Source organism: Phacochoerus africanus, chromosome 6 (assembly GCF_016906955.1).
Source record: "Phacochoerus africanus isolate WHEZ1 chromosome 6, ROS_Pafr_v1, whole genome shotgun sequence".
Classification (NCBI taxonomy): domain Eukaryota; kingdom Metazoa; phylum Chordata; class Mammalia; order Artiodactyla; family Suidae; genus Phacochoerus; species Phacochoerus africanus.
Window position 1 is genome coordinate 101,911,472 of NC_062549.1, and position 22,040 is coordinate 101,933,511.

A 22,040-nucleotide genomic window follows, 5' to 3' on the forward strand; every position below is an offset into this window, starting at 1 on the left:
GGTAGGTCCATTGACCCATGAACATTTTTCCATTGAAATAAGCCCTGTTCACCCTTCCACACCACTCTGCATGTGACTAAGGGCACAATATTGGCATATGGATATGGGGGGTAAGTGTGATACAATGAAGAAAACTAAGAAAAAGGAAATAAGCAGCTTACCCTTATTTTTTAATCCAGGACTACCGTAATAGATGTCCTTTCAGGTGCCTTTTCTAGGACAGCGTGGAGATCAGCAGCCTGAGATCTGGAGTCAGACCTGGGTATGAAATCAGACTCCATGACTCACTGGCTCTGTGACCTTGGGCATATTACCCAGCTTCTCTGAGCTTCAGTGTCCTCACATGTACAACAGAGAAGGCGGTGATGCCTAACTGGTTTGCTGTGAGCCGTAAATGAGGAGATACACTTAAAGCTCTCAGCACCACCTCTGGCACATACGAAGCTCTTAATAAATACCAGCCATTATTTTTCCAAAGCTCTGTCCCTAGATGGGCACCAGATCTCAACATTTAGGACTGACTGGATCCTGTTCCCCTACCTGTGCATTAACCGTGCTTCCTGACCATGTCAACCAACAACACTACTAAGTGGCCAGCGGAAATGAATCCAACTAGGAACCATGAGGTTGCAGGTTAGATCCCTGGCCTCACTCAGTGGGTTAAGGATCTGGTGTTGCCATGAGCTGTGTTGTAGTTCGCAGACACAGCTTGGATCTGGCATTGATGTGGCTGTGGCATGATTAGACCCCTAGCCTGGGAACCTCCATATGCCTCGAGTGTGGCCCTAAAAGAACAAAAGAGAAAAACCCAAAAAACAACAAAAAAACCCCAAAGTGGCCCACTGCAATTTGAGGGGTCATCATGAAAGCAGATGACGAAGACCCTGCCCGCAGCTAAATTTTGATAGAGACACGAGAGGCTCAAGCCTCCCCTTCATCCCTCCCACTTCTCTCCAAACACCACTTACAGCAGCCATGTGGTTCCAAACCCAAGGACAGAGTTGAGAATGTCTTAAGCACCTATTCCTTTTTCCTTACACTGTCTCAGTTCGTTATCAGCCCAGGATAGACCTGAGTTTTCAGATTTCAAAACTGACTCTCCTGGAGTTCCCCCAGTGGCTCAGTGGTAACGAACTTGACTAGTATCCAGGAGGATTCGGGTTCAATCCCTGGCCTTGCTCAGTGGGTTAAGGCATTGCCGTGAGCTGTGGTGGAGGTGGTAGACAAGGCTTGGAGGATCCGGCATCGCTGAGGCTGTGGTGTAGGCCGGCAGCTGTAGCTCCTACTCAACCCCTAGCCTGGGAACTTCCACGTGCCATGTGTGTGGCCCTAAAAAGCCACACACACACACACACACACACACACACACACACACACACAGAGACTCCCCTCTAGGATGAGGAACTGGGGTTGACGTAAGTGGTATACAGGTAGAGAGGCTCCTGGAATGAACCACAGGCACTGAATCCAGTTAGAGAGGCACTGAACCTAGGCTTTGCGGCTCCTGGCTCTTTCCCTTTCTACGTGGTCAGCCAACTTTTCAATATGGTCCTTGAAAACACCTGGTGTTTTCTGATGACTCTGAGGTTTTATCTCTGCTTCTGGTGCAAACTGCAATTTTTTGTAACCATCTGAACTCCTAAAACAGTTATTCCCCTGGATTCTGTGTTTTTAAAATTCTTCACATAATCTTTATCTCGAGAGACCCCAGCCTGGGATGAACACTTGTTTTAATTTTCACAGGGAGTAAACCCAGGTATGGAAACAGATGTAGCTAAGGGCGTGATCCCAATCAAGCCCCGGGCCCGGCGTTCCACTCCCCCTCCCCAAATCATCTTGACATAAGATATAAGAATAACTCTCCCTAACTCTTCCATTTATTTTTAATGAGTGTACAGGTTGACAAGTTCCTTTTTCAGTTGACCTTTTGAAGCTGTTAAACTGGTTTCTTTATATCAACAGCCAAAGCAAATGACCATGAATAAAATCTCACAGGGAAAAAAAAGTGCATTATTTTCTCTTCAAAGTGAAATCACTTTAACTTTGGACAGACCGTGTTCTAGGCAGGGGAACATGCTGGTACAATTTAAGCACATACGGCACAACCATCCTGGGACAGAATTTCCCTTCGCTTGGGCCTGAATGGAGATAAACATTTCATGGGCTGGTGTGGGGAATCTCTAAAAATAACTGTAAGTGTTAATGATTAAAGCAACTATTATGGAGCCCCTTGGCAGTGGATGAAGCGTCTCTGGAAGGAGCCAGAAAGAAACCAGCTCACGTGGTGCAGAAGAGGGAAACTGAGTCAGTGAAAAAAGAGAGGCAACAGTTGACGTCCTGGACCGGAAAGGGTTTCTGGCTGAGAGAACCTGAGCTAGGAACTCAAGTGCAGCTGGAGTCCTGACTGTAGGACCCAAAAAAGTTGCTTTGGGGGAGCAGGGCCATGGAGAGGCTGAGTCTGCGGAGGTAGACGGCCCTCAGTAGATGGAGTAGATGCATCCACTACTGGGGGTTGCTACCCAGCTCTGAGGAGTTTCTGCTGTGCTAGGGCTGAAAGGATGCAGCTGCTTGGCAGTCTGAGTTTTTGAGAAGAAAGGGGAGGCTACACTCCTCTGGGGGGTTGTGAGTCCACTCTGGGCAGAGCGAAGCCAGGACACTTGGTAAGGGAGGCAGGGAGAGGATAAACATGAAGGGAGATTTTTTTCCCCCCAAGAAGCTTTGAGTTTTGCAGGGGGAGAGAACCAACAAGGAGCACAAACTATCTTAGGAACCAAAGAAAATCATATAAAATGAAATGCAAGTGTCTTGTGGCAAATGGATCAGAACTCCAGGCATCCGCAGGGGTGGGAAACATGATAGTGGAAGGAGCAAAGGATTTTAGGAAAAGGCAAAACGCCGTAGAATCAAAGAACGAAGCCTTAACCAATGAATTGAGGCGTCCAGGGGCAGATCCAGACCCTGGATACTTGGATGTCCCTTTACATTCATATTCTTGAATAGAGATGGGTGACAAGAAATGATGACTATTTCCAGTAATGAACATCAAGTAAGGGATTTATTATCTGCACTAAGTATAGCAGAATATTTTACTTATTTGGAACTGTCCTTTGTTTCACAGTTTTTCCTGCACTCATAACTGGAAAGCATTAGTCACTCACACTCACCATGAGAGAAAGAACATACTTGGATGCAGTTATAAGGTCTTGGTCAAGAAATAGTCCTAAAACAATATTTTTCTTAAATCATTGGAAGGGTAGCCTGACCACTCATGTCTATGAAGGATCATTTTCGCTTTTCAATCCACTTTATTGTTTAATTCCATAATAGCAAGAATGTATTCTCTCATTACTTGTATAATCCATGATGTGAATATCTATATCTATATCTATTATTTTTGTTTCCTTTCCAGTACTTATTTATTGGCTTCATATCAATAAAACTTTTACCTTGTTTTTACAGTTTGGTTCTCTCTTTCCAACCAGATGATTCCATGAGAGGTATATGAAAGGGATTAAAACGGGTATTAAATAAAAATTCTCTGTTTCCCTGCACGATGTCACGTGCTGTTTGGTTTCAGAATTCAGCTGCCAGTTCAAGGTCTTCTTGCAGTTGGGCAGGACCCTGATTATACCAAGAACCATGTGTGGGTAGATGAATCTCAGCTAAGATAAATCCACAGCCCTGGGAGTGTTTTTACATTTCTATCCGAGGAACCTTCCTTCTAGAATGGGAATAGAAACAGTTTACATTTCATCACTTGTGTGGGGAATATTGGGAGAGACTTGAGGTAAATGGCACAGAATATCGGGTTTTTTTCCCAGGATGTTTGAATGCCTCTGTGGATTGATGTCTGGAGCAGCTGACCCTACCCTTCTGGCTCTGACTTTGTAACCATACTTATTTCCCTGAAACTCTTAAAACTCATTTTCCTTATCTGCATGGGGATGTCAATATCTACAGAGCCTGCCTCATAGGGTCCCTTGAAGCCCAACTGAGATAGTAAACACGGAAACATTTCTGTAAGCTAGACAAGGTTGGCCATAAATAAGCTGTTACCTGGTGAGAGGAGGAGAAGGTTGGGTTGGTAGAGAAGGGCTCCAGTGGGAACCCTGACTTATACACCCCTTGACTTCTTGGCAAACACGTCTCTTGAATGGAGGGTTCAGAATGTGTAAGAGAATGAGGTGTCCCTGGAAAGAGCAATGGCTTAGAAGTGTGACTCCAGGCCAAGTCCCCAGAACCCCGCTACACTGAAATGTATAAACTTGGGTAAACCACTTAATCTTTCTAGCTGTAAAATTTGATATTTGGACAAAAACCCTTATATGTTCTAAAAGTATGAAAACCATGCTTTCAAACTTTCCAAGATACTTAGGATTTGCTGAAATATGCATAATGCCAGGTCATGGACCTGTCTTCTTCACTAAGGTGTCCTCATATCCTAAGCCAGACATATAGTAGGTGCTCAATAAATAAATGTTGAATATAAGAATGACAGTTCAATCGTAGTAGTAATTGATTTTTGGGAGAGTTTTATACTTATTTTAATGCAATTTTACTCCTGTCAACAAAGATGAATGTTTAAATATATAACTCCATGTCATTGGCAAGGTAATTAATAAGAAATACTTTTCTAAGATATTATCTAGATGAATCCATTGATCCAAAAAAGGATTCTGGGAGTTCCTGTGGTGGCTCAGTGGTTAACAAATCCAACTAGCATCCATTAGGACACGGGTTTGATCCCTGGCCTTGCTCAGTGGGTTAAGGATCCAGCATTGCTGTGAGCTGTGTAGGTCGCAGACGCGTCAGGCCGGCAGCTACAGCTCTGATTGGACCCCTAGCCTGGGAACCTCCAAATGCCACAGGTGCAGCCCTAGAAAGACAAAAAACAAAACAAAACAGAACAAAACAACAAAGAAGGATTCTGATTTTGGTTTGGGAAAAAAAAAAAAAAGTTCATCATGCCTTAAAAGGGACCCAATATTTAAACTTAGGATTTTCCGGAATTCAGTTCCGTTGCCTTGTCTATGTGATATCTTCTAGCCATAAAACGTGAAGTAACACCAACTTTACTTCTCTTCTTCCTCACTCTCACACCCACCTCTCATCCTGGCCTCATTTGGGCCATCCAAGATCCCTGCAATAAATGCCAAATCATATGTAGGCTCAGGATTTTTGCACATAAGATTCCTTTAAGCCTCCCTTCCTCTGTCACCCAGCTAAGTCCCTACTCCTCCTTCCAGGCTCAGCTTGAAACTTTCCAAGAAAATATTTCCTGACCCCTACAACTGGGTTAGTAGCACTTTGGATGTTATTTGGATGCAACTCGCCTGCCTTGTGTTAAGTTATCACACTGGATTGCCATCAGGCCATCAAGGGGAAGAAGGTAAGAGCACAGACGCTGGAGTATATACTGCTGCCTTCCAGACCGACTAGCAGGGTGAACTGGGCAAGAAGGCCTCTTAGCACCTGCCTCCTAGGGTCGCTGAGAGTATTAAATGATTGAAGGATTCATATGGAACAAAGACTGGCACATAGTATCATGTTATGTTTGCTGATTCTGGTGTTAAATGTTATTATCACCATACACTAACATAAGACCACTAGCATACACTAACACAGCAAGTGTCCAGCTGCTGAATGGATGGATGGATGCACGAAGGGACAGATGGATGAAGGGATGGATGCATGAAAGGACGGATGGATGAAGGGATGGATGGATGAAGGGACAGATGGATGGCCTTCACCGCTCTCCCCTTCACACTCTCATTGTGAATGTTCTCATTCTTTCTTCTTGCCTCGGGGGCTTAAATTCAGCCTCGAGACCTACTTCTGAACAACCTTGGGTACATACAACCTCTCAGTCTCATTTGCCTTATTTGTGAAAAAGAGATGATCTGTGGATTTCAAGCAAAGAGGTGGTTCCTGATTCATAATAAATTCCATGTAGATAATTGTATCATCTGCAAATAACTGTTTTGTTTCTTCATTTTTAATGTTTATACTTTGATTTTTCTTCTCTTGTTGGATTGACAAAGATTTCCAGTACCAAGGGGAAGAGTAGCATTCTTTTCCTGTTTCTTTTTTTTTTTTTTTGTCTTTTTACCATTTCGTGGGCTGCTCCCTCGGCATATGGAGGTTCCCAGGCTAGGAGTCCAATCGGAGCTATAGCCACTGGCCTACGCCAGAGCCACAGCAACTTGGGATCCGAGCCGCGTCTGCAACCTACGCCACAGCTCAGGGCAACGCCAGATCCTTAACCCACTGAGCAAGGGCAGGGACTGAACCTGCAACCTCATGGTTCCTAGTCGGATTCGTTAACCACTGCGCCACGATGGGAACTCCTCTTTTCCTGTTTCTAATCTTAGTGAGAAGGCATCTAAAGTTTCTCCATTAAGTCAGATACAGACTTATTTTAAAAGGTTAGTGAACTAAAATCTCTTTCTAAGCTTTAGAGTACAGAAGTGAGTGAAATCTATGCTTTGCCCTATATAACCTAGTTTTTCTATGGCTCACAATTTATTTCCATTCTCTCCCCATCCTTCAGGGATAAAGGGTTCCAGAGCTCAACAACAACAGCAATGATAACAACAACATCAAAACAGTCTTGTGCTCCTGGGAGGGGGGACATGTGTGAGAGGCAGACTATTTCAGAACCAGCCCTCAGCCCAGCTAATCCCAAGGAAAACATCCTCCTCCCTCCACTGCCTTTGATCAGATGGGAAATAGTCTCACCTTCCCCTCCCCAGATTCTCATCTAGGGAGGAAGGTGTTCAATATCTGAACACATTAGACTTTAATGAAATATTCATTTTTACCCATTATGCTTTAATAAAATGTTTATTTTAAAAAGCTGCATCCGATGGACTTGGAGGACTTTATGCTAGTGAAATGAGTCAGAGAAAGTGATATCTTAGAGTACAGAGGTGAGTGAGGTCTATACCTTGATATCACTTATATGTAGAATGAAAAATACAACAGACTTACATACTCTTATATACAAAATAGGTAAACAACTAGGACCTACTGTGTAGCCCGGGGAACTATACTCAATATCTTGTAATAACCTATAATGGAAAATAATCTGAAAAAGAATATATATATTTGTATAACTGAATCACTTTGCTGTACACTTAAAACTAACACAACACTGTCAATTAACTTTATCTCAACTTAAAAAACTAAAGCAAAAATACAACTAATGAGTGAATATAACATAAAAGAAGCAGACTCATAGATATAGCGAACAGACTAGTGGCGGTTACCAGTGCGGAGAGGGAAGGGGGAAGGAGATTAAAAGATACAAACTATTAGATATAAAATAAGCTATAAGATATATTGTGTAACATGGGGAATGTAGCCAATATTTCCCAATAACTCTAAATGGAGCATAACCTTTAAAAATTGTGACTCCTTATATTGTACACGTGAAACATATAATGTTTGTACAGCAACTATATTTCAATTTTTAAAAAGCATATCCAAGAGAGGTTGCCCACAAAGTGAACAGTGAGGCTCCTCTCAGCTGCTAAGAAATATTTCTCTATTAAATGTATCCAACAAATATTTTCTGTGCTATAACAGCTGAGCCCTGTCCTAGATTTTGGGGACAAAACAATGAATAAGATGGACAGAGACCCTACTCTCATGGAGTTTCCAGGCTAGTTGCAGGAGAGAAATAAACAAGGAAAAGAAAGAATAAAGTGTTTCAAATATGAAGAGAAGGAAAGACTAATAAAGGGAACGGGGAGACCATTTCAGCCGGAGTGGCCAGAGAAGGTCTCCGTAAGGAGCCAACACTTAGGTTTAGGGTGGGAAGGAGCCACCCTCGAAAAAGCTGGCACTGGAGTTGGAGGGCTGACTCCAGGCAGAAGAGGGGAGATGGCCCTGATGTGGGAACGCAAGTTTAGGACCTAACAGGAAGCAGCTACAGGCCACCAGGAAGCAACACAAAACATAAGACCAAAAACCTATCTGTTACCTACTATTGAGCGAATGAGGCTAAATGTTAACTGTAAGGGTGAAAATCTTTCTTTCTCTCTTTCTTTCTTTCTTTCTTTCTTTCTTTCTTTCTTTCTTTCTTTCTTTCTTTCTTTCTTCCTTCCTTCCTTCCTTCCTTCCTTCCTTCCTTCCTTCCTTCCTTCCTTTCTTTCTTTCTTTCTTTCTTTCCTTCCTTCTTTCGCAGAAGAACCAGTACAAGGAGGAAAATACACCTTAGCTCTCCCCATTGTCGGGGACCGACTGATCAATGTGTCCATATCATTTCAATCCTGGAAGGTGGTCAGTTAACCACACGCAGTGGTTAACCAGTGTGGGCGATGGGATTAGAGAGCTGGCACTGGCCCAATGGGGCATCCTGAAAACACTTCTGATAGCAGTTGTCCAGGTGCATCTGTCTCTGTCTTGCTCTCTTCTCCCTTTCCTGAGAATTTTCACCACGAGAAACATTGAAAAACATTGAGTTCTTGAGTTTAGTCAGAACTATTTCTCTTGAAATAGGCAGAAATCCAATTCAGTTAGATAAATAAATCACATTACAATGGGAAGGTGGATTCAGTCATGCATGTAATGGAAAAGTAGAGATAAAGAATGGCTGAACTGAGACCTCAAATAAATTCTTTCTCTGTTTCTCCCTCTCTCTGCTCTTTTCTGTGTTTGACTTCACGTTCAGCCTTACCCTCCAGCAACTTCAGATTTGTCTTTTCAATTAGCAACTGCAACAGAGAAAGAGGGCTTCTTTAACCTGAGCTTCCGGTCACACGCCCATGCTTGAACCCATCACTGGTCTGTGGGAGGTGGCAGGTGCTGAGTGGCAGGCGGGGTGTTACAGACACAGCCCTGGGACTGGAGGATGAAGTCATAGAGGTGGGGGAAGGGCAGCAGCCTCTTTTAGACGAGACTACAGTTCTTTGGCCAATAGAGTTATCTCCACTTAACTCCCAAGAAAGATTCGTATTGACTATGTTCCTATGTGACCACGACTGCCCTGGGAAGAGTTCCCCATCATGGCACTAAACTGCCATAGGCTCCCACTTAACTAAAGTAGTTCAGTGGTGTGGAGTCCTTCTGTGCTCTAGACACTGGGCTGGGGGGTTCTGTATTTTAAAGAAAGGGCTTAGGGTAGACTCACTTTCCAGTTTTCACCTCGATGACCCCCATTCTGACCTCTGCGTTGGGGCAATTTGAATCAGTAAACTGGGGTTGAGGAGGACAAACAGATTGGCCTCTGGATCCAAGGCTGTATCCTAGTGGATAGCTCTTTTAATTAGGGTGACCTGCTTTAGAGCTGTCACTCCAGTGCGATTATTAATAGCACCCCTACTCACTCAAAATTGTCCCATTTTGGATGATAAATTATACGGTTACCCTACTTAAAATGGGGTTAATTCTTCCTTTCCTTAGACAGGAATGGCACAGTAGGAGGAGTCTGCTGTAGACCCTGGAAACAGTCTTTCCATTATCAGTTTTTGTTTGTTTGTTGGGTTGGGTTTGGTTTTTTACTATCATGCCTTTGCTGTCACTCTGGAAAGAGCAGAGGATTTCAGTTTTCCAACCTGGCCTGGCTCCATACATCTGACTTGATCATTTGAGTTTGCTAGCTAGAGGTAGAAAGAGCAGTTTTAGCCAGCCTGAAATTCCTTTCTCACTGCTTCTACCCAGGCCACTTTCAACATCAACAGGTCTCTTTCTTTAGAACATTTATAAAAACTGCAAGTAGCCCAAACCTTCTAAAATCCTGATGTGTGTCAACCAAGACTTCTAAAACTCCACCCTAGAAATGCCGCTTGGGTCTGAGACTTTTCACTCAGTTTTTTGTTTGTTTGTTTTGTTTTTGCCTTTTTTTTTTTTTTTTTTTTTTTTTTAGGGGCTGCACCTGATGCATATGGAAGCTCCCAGGCTAGCAGTTGAATTGGGGCTACAGCTGCCGGCCTAGGCCACAGCCACAGCAACCCAGGATCTGAGCTGTGTCTGCTTCCTTCACCACAGTCCACAGCAACGCCAGATCTTAACCCACTGAGTGAGGCCAGGGATGAAACTCGCATCCTCATGGATACTAGTCAGGTTCATTACTTCTGAGCCACAATGGGAACTCCTCACTCAGTTTTTTGATCACCACAATTGTTTCCAATTCTATAGCCTGGTACAGAGGGATCCTTTCTGCTCTCACCCTTCCTCAACTTAGCCAGTTGTACATCTAAGGATCTGCACTGCAATAACCCATGGCCAGCCACATAGAGCTCTCTTGGCTGCAAGAGATAGAACTTAACTCAAAATAATTTAAGCTCAAAGGGAATGTTTTGGCTCATGTAACCATACAACTAAAAAGTCTAGGGGTATCTTGGCCTTTGGGCAAGATCAACAATAGTGTAAGGATTTGCTTGTGATTGTGTCTCTCTCTCTCTCTCTCTCACACACACACACACACACACACACACACACACACACACACAGAGGCAGGTGTTGATCTTGTACCCACCACAATCTGCCACTCCCTAAACCACAAAGACTAAGTGTTGGGAAGGGAGTTATTTTCCCAAAGATGCTAAGAGGTGAGATGGATGCTTGTGGGGCTAAGAAAACCTCACTTTATACTTGAAAGCTTAAAAAAGTAGGCAAAGCTATATCCAGGCTCCCTTCCTGCTTTGAAAGGTGAGGATGAGAACAGTCATCTATTCTACCTCAAAGTGAAGTTGGGGGGGAAAAAAAAGGCAAGGGTAAAATATTTGCTTACTTTATTAACATAATAAAACCCAAACCCACAATCTTAAAAGTTTAGACATTTCTGAAGTTGCTGTGTGCTTTTGGAACCTGTCGTCAAGTTGGAAAACTTGACATCCATCCTCTAACAGCCTGGGAGGCTCCTCTCCCTCCTTTTACCCGCTAGTCTATTACCTTCCCCTGAGGACGGGGAGGGCGGGAGAGGGCCCATGACCAGGGAGAAAGGAATGTCATTTCTGTCTGGTCTCAGACTCTGCATATCTTTGCTGGGAATGTGCCATTTATTAATTTCAGCCTCCACATCTTCAGCAATGATCTGTAACAGGAATTAGTTAATTCAACAAATATTTGTTGAATGCCTAGTCCTTTATCCTTTCTCTCTCCTCTGTCTTCACCCTAGATCTGCCTCTCTCCTAAATCTGTCTCAGCAGCATTTAAACATCCCCAAGGAGCTCTCATCTTAAAAAAAAAAAAAAACAAATAAAGCCCCCACCGACAGAGAATTCTCCTTAGACCCCACTTCCTTCCCAGCTACCCCACCCCTCACAACCAAATTTCACACACTGTGTCCCTAATGTATTATCTACATTTTCTTATCTCCAGTTCCCTCCTCTAACCACTCGGTCCAAGTTCTGCTCTCACTGGCACAAAAAAAAGTTTATGGAAAGAGCACCACATTCTGGGAACGCAGACCTCTGCGTATGACTTTGTTAAATACTGTGTGGTAACTGTGTGAGTCTCATTGGAGTCTGAACTTCTTGGGGGTAAAACGTAGCTTATAGTTACTCAGGAGGTATCTTACTTTTCAATGTCCGCTCCAGGCATAGTGACTACCATGTAGTAAGTGTTAAATAAATCTTTGTTAAAGTAACGAATTAACGTGGTTTGGCAAAATAAAAGGAGGGGCAGGTTTGGTAAGGGATGGAGGTAGTGAATGAAGTTTAGATGTCCTGAGCTGAAGATAAAAATGGAGGAGGAGGAGGAGGAGAGGGTACCCTGTTAGAAGCAAAGCAGAAAATAGCTTCAGCCAGGGCATAGTGAACAAAATTAAATGCTACGGGTAAGCACATCTTTTTTTTTTTTTTTTTTCCTTTTCCCCAAGCAAAACCCTAAGGAAGGTCACTAGATTTGCCAAAATTTGCCAAACAATCATTATCCATTATCTTTTGGAGGGGCACACTTTCACTGGAATGTTGCCGGATTGCAAACCATTACAGAGTAGTCATTGGCAGGGTCTGGAAATGTAAGGATCACAGCCCAATTCGTTTAGGTAGAGGGTCAACAGAGTGACATGCCACAGGAACCTCTGGGAGGGAGCTGATCCGATCTGCCTGCTCCTCATCAATCCTACCGCTTACATTAATCCAGCCCATTTTAGGTCCGTGGTTAAGGAGCGCCAAAGAGAGAACTACAGCAGAAACGGACAGTGGATATGCTTTTCTTAAATGTAACCGAAACCCTCCCTCACCCAAATGTTCTGATCCATGTGCCTTTGAAATGTGAGAGGCCAAATGGATATGATAGGTAATTATGACCTTCTCCCTGAGGACTTTTCAAACACATTTTAGAGCATCCTAGAATTCTTCCTTTCCTGTTTCCATTCCCTAGTCTTCGATCGCTCTCCTTGTGAGAGAACACAGCTTTTAGGCATTTAGCCTCGATGTGGCCCTTTCTTGATTTTCCCACGAGCGTCCTGGGAATTGGACAGGAATCTGTGGACGATGTACAGACTTGATAGTCTGGAAGCCCAGTTCCTTTCCTGCGGCCAATGGGCTCCTTCCCTCACCACACCCCCCTACCCCCACCACGCGCTCACTATACAGCGGCCATCACATCTGTTTTGTAGAACCGAGGAAACTGAATCCTAAAGGTGAAAGGGGAAGATAAGCACAAAGTCCAGCACATTCCTCACTCAGCAGCCCACGGGTTTTTACATGTCCTATAGTTAATTCGCGTTAATTTGTTCTCAATCTCTTAGTTTAATTACTTTTCTTGAAAAGATGCCTGGGACAAGGCCAACTTCGGAGGATGGAATGTCCCCAAGTCAGGATCTGGAAACAATCAGCTCTTTTGGTTTTAAGGCTAGAGCGCCAAGATCTTATGGAACCTGAATTCCTGGTGAGCAGTCAAGTTCTTTCATCCGCCCCCAGCAGGATTCCGGTGGCTTAAAACAGAAAAAGAAAAAAAGAAAAAAAAATCTATTAAAAACAAAAAACAAAACAAAACAACAAAACCCGAGTCAAGCCAAAGCGAAGCCACCCCCAACTTCCTCATTTCTAAAGGAAAGCCCTCGTCCACCGCAGTCCTCCCGCACACTGCGGCAGCTCAGAGGCAGGACCGCAGTTAGGGACCCGGGCGCAGGACCAGCGCCCTCGGGAGCTACTGGCTTGGCGCGCGCCGCGAGGCGGGGCCCAGGGCGCGATCCACCCGCTGCTCGGTTCCCCGGAGCGCTTAGGAAAGGAGCGAGCGCCTCTCTTCCAGGCCCGGGGTCCTAGTCCGGCCGGAGGAACCTCCAGGGCGCCCGCTGCTGTGGTGGCAGGAAGTCTCCGGGAACTACAAATCGAGGCATGCTGGGAACATTCCCCTGCTCCTCCCAGGAAATGTCCTTTGTCCAGCCCTACAGGAAGCCCCAGTGAGGAGCCAGCCGGGCAAGCAGCCAGTCGGCCAGCCAGCCAGCTAGCGGCCGCTGCAGCTGCCGCCGCCGCACAAGGGCAGACGCGCCGCGGCGCGGGGCTCGGGCCGGGGCGCGCGGTGCCCTAGCTCCTGGCCGCGCCCGCCGCCGCGCAGGTAGGAGCGTGGCTGCCGCTGGGCTCCCCCGCCGCCTGGGGATCCGGCTGATAGGGACCCGACCGGAACATTGCGGGGATGGGGTGTGCGCCCATGATCGGGTGGCGGAACCGCTGGGCGAACTTGTGCCTCGTAGACTGGACCGTTGTCCGCTTTCCCGGGGCGCAGGGACTCTGGGCTTAGGGGCTGCTTTTGCGGCCCCCGAGACGGGACAGAGCTCCCTCTGGGGTCTGTGCTGAGGGGTGGGTAGGAAGCGGCTGAGAAGCGAGGGAAGAGGCAGCGCTGCGAGAGGCAGTCGGACCGTCCCGCCGACCACCGAAGGGGGCATCCGAGACCCTCGGAAAAACGTAGCCCAGGGAGGAGCTTGGGAGGCTAGAAGAAGGTGAAGGGCTTTGTGTGCAGCTGCGGACGGGGACCGACTGCGCTCCCTCCCCTCGCCTTCTCTCCGTGCCTGCAGCCCCGGTTGGGGCTGGGAGATTCCGAGGAGGACTAGCGGCTCATCTTGAGTCCTAGTGAAATGTTTTCTCCCTTTTCCTCTCCGCTCCATTCTAGGTTGACTTAAAGCAGCGGCTTAGGCTGCCATAGACTGGGCAAATGGCACAATAAGGATGGGTGGGTGGGGAGATGGGCAGCAGCTCGCCGTCCTAGAGGGGTCGCCGTTAGGCTAGGCTTCCCAACCCCAGATGTCCACGTCCGCCGGTGGCTGGGTGGTGGGGCAAAGCTGATACTTTCACCCAGGGAGAATGCCGCGGCTAAGGACTGTGAGTGGAGCCACGGGGTGAAGCGCGTGTTGGGAGGACCGGGAGAGTAAGAGATGGGGGCAGGGGGAGCCAGTGACAACGGGGCCGCTGACTGTACCTTATGGCCAGTGTACGTTAAGGTCAGGCTTCGAGGAGAATCAGATTACCACTTCCTCTGGGACTTTCCACGATTTTCCTTTTTCCTAACCCCCCCCCCCCCCCAGTAATGAATCACCCACTCATTGCTAAGTGAGCATGAGGCTGCATTCAGTCGGTGATGTATCCCTGCCCCTGATATCTGGCCTATGTGTCCTTTACCTGGAGGGTGACACGAATACCCGGCATCCCCTAAGGCGTTATCCTCCTCCTTTGGGACTAAGGGATGGTAAAGGCGGTTGGATAATGGCTAGCTAGCAGGTTAATAGCCTTTGAGGAGCCGTGATGGATGAGTGGGCAACTCTGACCACCCCTGGTGTGTTACTGCTGTAACTGAACTCACTCCCCTCAGGGGCCTCTGTTTCTCCTCTCTCCCCTCACCTGTTTATTTTACAGCTCTACTCAAGTGTCTACCTTCTTCTCTTCAGGAGGCAGCATGGGGACACTATTTAAAGTGCAATACATTTTAAGAGCCAAGTGAACCTTTAAAGATGCCATTTGGGTGGTGAGGCAGAAGTACCAGAGGCTCATGATGATGTGGTAGGCACAGAGCCCTGCATCCTATTTAAATAGCTCAGAGGGGGAAACAAAATATTTCCCACTGCCTTCTCTAGGAGACATGAAGCAACTGAAGTGATATAAAAATGGAGTGGGGAAAAACCCAGTTGTTGAGGCTGAGGCCATGAAGATGGTGAAATAAGGAGAAAAGGCTCTGAATTTAGAAGGTGATTTCTAGTTGGAACACATTGGCTGTGTGTGTGTGCGTGTGCGTGTGCGTGTGTGTGTGTGTGTGCGCGCGCGCGCTGGAGGCAGAGGTTGTCGTCGGGTGGAAATTTGATGTTAGAAGTTTAGCTGGGTGCCAAAGAGAACACAATGGCACCATAGTGAACAAAAGTCATAAACAGGATGGGATGTCAGGCTACTTTCTACTTTACCGAAAAGACAACACAGATGGCCTTCAAAAGCGACTGGGATGCAAGGGGGGAATGGAAACAAATCAGAGTGAGAAGAAGGGACTGATGTAGCTGAATTGGATGGGAAGAGTGACCTCCTTGGAGGCTGTATGACTAAGGCTGATGGGGTTGCATCACATTTCCTCTCCCTCCCCCTCAAAGCTCTTTGGATTTCCTCTGAATCTGCATGTTTGCCTAACTTCTCATGTCCCCAGTTAAGGCGAGGGGTGAAAGCTGGTTAAAGAGGGTAAATCAAGGCAAGAAAGTAGAGTGGGGGTGGGGGAGAAACTGCAATATCATTAAGAGGTCTGGAACCTCAACTGACACTCATGCCAGTGGGGATTTTCCTTTTATCTAAGATCCTACTTATCCTTTCTTTTCCTTCATTTTTTTCCTCCTCTCCTAAGAAGTTTCTTAGTAGTCTTTCTTATGCAGTGTTAATGTAATCAACAGAGGTAACTCCTAAGCTTGGCATTCAAAATCCTTTACAATTCAGTGCTTACCAACCTCCATCCTCCACTGGATCTGGTCCACCTCATATTACCTACCCAACCCATTCTTGCAGCCAAGAGCTCCCTATTCTGAGGTGCAACAGACCTTCTTCCACCTGTGTGTCTCTATGCCTATTGGGCATCCCTGATTATTTTCTTTAAATCCTAGCCCAGCTGATGCGGAAGTCTTATGGAAATCTTCCCAGACCTCTTAGTCAGAATTAATTGCATCCCCATGGTACTTTGCATCCTGTGGATGACAGCCATCTCTGGTCCACTTTGTGATGGTTAGATGTTCGCTTTCTCCCCTTCAAAATGTAAAACCCTGGAGGGCAATGGCTCTCTCTACCCTGTGCTTCATAGCTAGGCAGGTGCACAAAGGATATTACTTGAAAAATATGAAGAAGCAAAGGAATGAGTGAAGAAATGGAAATAATGCACACATCTTAATTGACTTCTTTCCTTTTCTATAAAAAAAGGGGATGAAGCCTTTCTCATAGACTTGTAAGGAGTTATTGCAATTGTGACTCTAAAGCATCTAGAGTTTTTCCTTTTGCTTCTGGATTAGGAGACCCTAAATGGATTTATCCCAATGTCTAATACAAAGACATTCATTAAGAGTTTGTTGAATAGGTTCTTTGCCAGCCTCAATTTTCTAACATTATATAGGCAGGGTATGGAATGGATTAATCCCAAGGGGATGACCAATGACATTTGTCATATTCCTGGACTGAAGAAAGTGATGCTGGTTTCTACTCAATTGTGAAGGCTCTGTGTGCTTTCTAGAAAGTAGCCCTGCAAAGGGCATCCTGCTATTTGTAACCAAGTCACTGACTCCCATCCTGTTGCTTTGAGTTTTATAACCCAAGCAATCTTCTAGGATTAACATGTAGCATATAGAAGTGCAAGACAGATTGGACTTTCAGACACTCCATAAAGACATTGCAGTTTTGTAGTCCCTCATTTATCTCCAATTGGACAACTTTTTATGCTTCTTTTTTTACATGATGCCAACAGTTACTGTTTATTGAACATCTGTAATTTCTAGGCATTGCCTCAATCCCATGATTTACATATTATTATCTCTGTTCTAAAAATGAGGAAACTGGGGCTCAGAGAGAAGTTAAGAATCTTGCTTGGAGTCCCAGATTCTGGAGATAGATTGGAATTTAGTTCTCTTGATTCGTGAGCCTGTTCAGAATGGGTGTGTCTTTCCTTTCCCTGGAGAAAACTGCTAGATCTCTGTTCTTGCTTCCTCTGAGGTCTTTCATTTTCCAGATTTCCTACCAGGTATATTGGGTCCCAAATGCATTGTAATGGATCTCATTCTGAAAGCACTGAGTTTTTCATAAGTTTATTATTTTTTGCCCTTAAAATCCCATGGCCATCAATTGGAAAGACTAGGTTCGGAATCCCTAAGACCAGCATGCTTCAGTGGCGCAATCGGTTAGCATGCGGTACTTATACAGAATCCCTAAGACCTTTGGGCACAGAACTGTTTACCTGGAATTCTTTCCCCTTTTCTCCCAGCCTATCTGAATTCTTTCTGTTCCTCCCTCCAGCCAAGTCTCACCACTCTTGGTAGCCTTTCTTGTCCACTCCAGGCCACATGCACCCCCTCCTCTAATCTTTTGCATTGTCTGAAATACCTGAGGTTCAGCCTCTTCTTGATGAAAGTAAACTTGAGTGAGCCCCTGGAGCAGTGTGCTGGAATGTTTGCATATTCTCTGCACATGGCAGGGACTTCATGTTCAGAACACAAACCAGCATATGGTGGGCTCTCAGAAACCGTGAGTTGATGAATTGGTAATGACTCAAAATGCAAAAAATGTAGGCACGAAACGTTATTTGCATGTTAGCATGTAGGAGAGGGATCAGAGAATCATTCTCTTAGATAACTTTCATTCTTTTCACCTGACTGCCCCCAGGAGTAAGAACCCTCTGGAAATATGTGAGAGCAGATCTGTGTATTGCTAAGTTTTATAAGCTTGACCTCCAGCGGTGCTAGATAATTATGGTCCTGTATTGATACTGAGTGGCATGGGCAGGGCCATTGCTGTCATGCACGCCTTATACCATATCTTCCAGAAAGGACCTCTTTGCTGCGCATCTGAGAAAACTGGAGGGGTTTCCCTGCCTTCTGCAGATAGGGTGCGGGGCGGGGGCGGGGGGAATGCTGGGATGAGGAGGGAAGATAGTGCCTGCTGTTTTTACCTCTGAAAAGTGTAGCATGATCTGGCTGGGTACGGAATTGGGTTTTACTGCATTGTGTATTAATGGCGATGCTAAAAAGATCAGCAGCCTCTCCCCTTAGTGGAAAAGACTTTGACTTGCCACAGGTGGAACCCACCCCTTGAGGCTAAGCCCTCTTTCCCTGAGTTCAAAGCCCCACAGTGCTTTGGAAGCTGCAGTATAAATGCAGTGTTCCTGTGTTGTCATAAGCGCATTTGTCATTTTATATGAGAACAGGGACATTTCTTGGGGTCCCTGCACTTGTTCAGCAAGTCAGGCACGCTGCATCCAGAGCTTAACAGTGTTCCAGCCAGGTGTGCAGAGGACCACCTCAGTTCTCCAGGCTCCCCTTCCTGCACAGGGTCAAGTCTGGGTCATGTGCATGCATCTCTAATTTGCTAAAATGGGTGTGGTTATGGGAAAAGGGTCTGCATTCATTCCAAGAGGCATTTTAGATCTATTTTCTTCTGAGTGTTTTGTCAAAATCTTACCGAACTTAAAAACCAGGAACCATCCTTTCTGGATTTCATTAATAAGAAACACATTGCTTTGGGCTCAGTGTCATGCATATTCGTGTGGTTAGCGCATCTTTGATGTTTGATGACACTTAGAGGGGAACTCTGGGAAGAACACCTTTCCAGTTGTTGACCTTTTATTCCCCACACCTAGGAACCTTGGTGAAATGAATCACTTAAAAAAAAAAAAAATCCCTCAAGCAGGTATTAACAATGATTTCTGGTAACAGAAGGTGGTTTCGAAAGCAATAGATTTTAAAAATTATTTCATTAGAATATAATCTCCAGGGAGTTCCCTGCTGGCTCGGTGGTTTAAGGATATGGCATTGTCCCTGATCTATCTTGGGTTACTCCGGTGGCACAGGTTTGCTCCCTGGCCTGGGAACTTCTGCATGCCGCAGGTGCAAAGCACAAAATAAATAAATAAATTAAAAATAAAAAGAATGTAATCTCCATAAGGTAGAACATGAGCATAATAGGCGACACGTAGTGAGTGTTCACAAAATTCTGTTGAATAAATGATTATGTTATATTTTCGGATGTTTCGCTTTGACTCTTTCCTAATATGAGGGCACTGCCAAATTTTTTATAATAAGGTGTGTCAGAGGATGTATGCTTCTATGTGGTATAAGGTGGGGAAAGGATTTTTTGTATGTACATATATGATTTTTTAAAAATAGGGTTTTTTTTAAAGCAGTTTTAGGCTTACAGCAATATGGAACAAGAAGTACAGAGAATTTCCATATGCACCCTGTGGTTCCCCCCCACCCTCATCCCATGCACAGCCTCCCCCACTGTCAACATCCCCCACCATAGCGGTATGTTTGTTAAAATCAACAGATCTATATTGACACATCATAATCACCCAAAGTCCACAGTTTACTTTAGCATTTACTCTTGGCATTATACATTCTGTGAGTTTGGACAAACGTATAATGCCACGTATTCTGTAGCATCATACAGCATATTGTCACTGTCCTAAAATTCCTCCATGCTCCACCTAGTCATCCCTCACTTCATTCCTAACCCCTGGCAACTACCAGTCTTTTTACTGTCTTCACAGTTTTGCCTTTTCTTGGACATCCTGTAGTTGGAATCCTATAATTTATAGCCTTTTCAGCTTGTCATCTTTGACTTAGTAATATGCACTCTGGGTTCCTCCATATCTTTTCATGACTCGATAGGTCATTTCTTTTCAGCTCTGAATAATCTTGTTTGGATGTACCACAGCTCATCCAGTCACCTACTAAAGGACATCTTGGTTGCTTCCAAGTTTTGCTAATTATGAATAAAGTGCCTCTAAACTTCCCTGTACATGTTCTTGTGTGGAGACATAAGTTTTCAACTCATTTGCCTAAATAACCAGCCATACAATTGCTGGATCTTAGGGTGTGAGTATGCTTCATTTTGTAAGAAACTGCCAAACTATATTTCAGAGTGATTATTCATCTTGCATTCTTATCAGCAGTGAACCAGTGTTCCTGTTTCTCTACATCTTCACCAGCATTTCGTTTTTTGTTTTTTGGATGTTTTGTCATTCTAACAGGTGTGGAGTAATGTCTCACTGTTTTCATTTGTAGTTTCCTAGTGTCATATGATGCTGAGCATCTTCTCCTATTCTTTTTGTTATCTCTATCTTCGGCGAGGTATCTGTTTAAATCTTTCGCGCATTTTAAAATCAGATTGTTCATTTTCTCATTATTGAATTTTAAGGGTTCTTTGTATATTTTGAATAACAGTCCTTTATCAGATATGTGCACGGGTTTGATTGTTTTGTTATTTTATGGCTGTACCTGCAGCATGTGGAAGTTCCTGGGGCCAGGGATTGCATCCCAACCACAACTGTGACCTATGTCACAGTTGCACCAACACCAGGTCCTTCAACCCACTGCACTGGGTTGCGGATCAAACCCATACCTCTGCAGCAACCTGAGTTGTTGTAGTCATATCTTAGCCCACTGTACCACAGCAGGAACTCCATCAGATACATGTTTGCAAATATTTTCTCCTGGTCTATGCCATAACTTCTCATTCTCTGGATATATTCTCATATATTTAAATTTTTTCTATCTTTTTCTTTTTGGGATGTGTTAGTGTGCCAGATCTATTTTAATATAAAGCCAGCTTACCCCCAAAAATGAGGAACCAAAGTATGAAATAAACTTGAAGAAACCCTTGCTTACTTAAAAAAAAAAATAAGGTAAATGTGAATTAAATTTAGCCGGACTATCGGCACAGCCTGAACTAACTTGGGGGCAGTTAAGAAGGAACTCCATTATTTCTGTTTCCCTGGTGGGTACTTGCATTTGTTGACTGAATTAGTGGTTTGGTAAATATTTCTGGTCACCTACTTCGTATATGGCATGTACCCTTTTAAAAAGAAGCTCTTTGGAATTCCTGTTGTGGCTCAGTGGGTTAATAACCCAACTAGTATCCCTATCTTAGAATTCCCATCGTGACTTAGCTGTTAACGAATCTGACTAGCATTCATGAGGACACAGGTTCGATCCCTGGTCTTGTTCAGTGGGTTAAGATCTGGCGTTGCCGTGACCTGTGGTGTAGGTTGTAGACACGGCTCGGATCTTGGCATTGCTGTGCCTGTGATGTAGGCCTGCAGCTTCAGCTCTGATTCAGCTCCTAGCCTGAGAACTTCCATATGCCGCAGATGTGGCCCTAAAAAAAAAAGCAAAGTAAAAAAAAATAATAATAAATTTTAAAAGGCTCTTTAATCATAAATAAATAAATAAGCTTTAGCTCTTAAATAGAGCCTACGTATGTCTCACAGGTTAATTATGGGCCCTTAGGAAAAGGGTTTTGTAGGCTGATGATTGTGAGAAGAGAAATCAAGACACGCAGGCCTTTCCTGTCAGAGAAAGAAAACAAACACAAAGCCCTTGGAAACTGCTAGAGAATAAACTCTGGTCTGAGCAGACATGCTAATGAGAAATACAGATTCCTCCTGTGTTTGAGTGTGCTCCCCGCTGCCTCTCCTCCCAAGCAACTTCTTCTTCCTTAGTCTCTAACACTTTGTAAAAGTTGAATGTTGGTCTTTTTTCATCCACATTTGATTTCTGTCGGTTCCAGTCCTGTCTTTGCTCCAGGGGTGGGAGGGCAGCTGCCATCGTGGCCGATTAGGAGAGCCTACTGGCCTTTCCCACTGTGAATCCAAACACAGCTCTGGGCCACCTCTGTTCTCTGCAAATTGAGTTGCGTGTTAAAGGCCTGGAGAGGAGGGAGGACACACCCAGGACTCTCTGAGGCAAACGAGAGGTGCTGACATTTGGCCATGGGATGAGAATTCTTTTTCGAGAATGTTCTGTCTAGCTTTTGAAGCTAATCACCACTTTCTATCACATCTACCTATTTAGCAGGGTAATTAAGCTTGCTTGGCTCCTGGTGCTGACAGGTTATTGGATCCAGTTAGAAAAGCTAGGTGGTTTCCAT

At 44.7% G+C, this 22,040-nt stretch overlaps 1 protein-coding gene across 1 annotated transcript in view; it reads left to right on the plus strand.

Moving 5' to 3' along the window:
• The first annotated feature begins 13,456 nt into the window (after positions 1–13,456).
• Positions 13,457–22,040, plus strand: part of ZNF697 (zinc finger protein 697) — a 30,669-nt gene continuing 22,085 nt past the window's right edge. The window contains exon 1 of the mRNA XM_047784878.1: positions 13,457–13,509. The gene's annotated coding sequence lies outside the window, so the exon portion shown is untranslated. The remainder of the gene's footprint in view (positions 13,510–22,040) is intronic.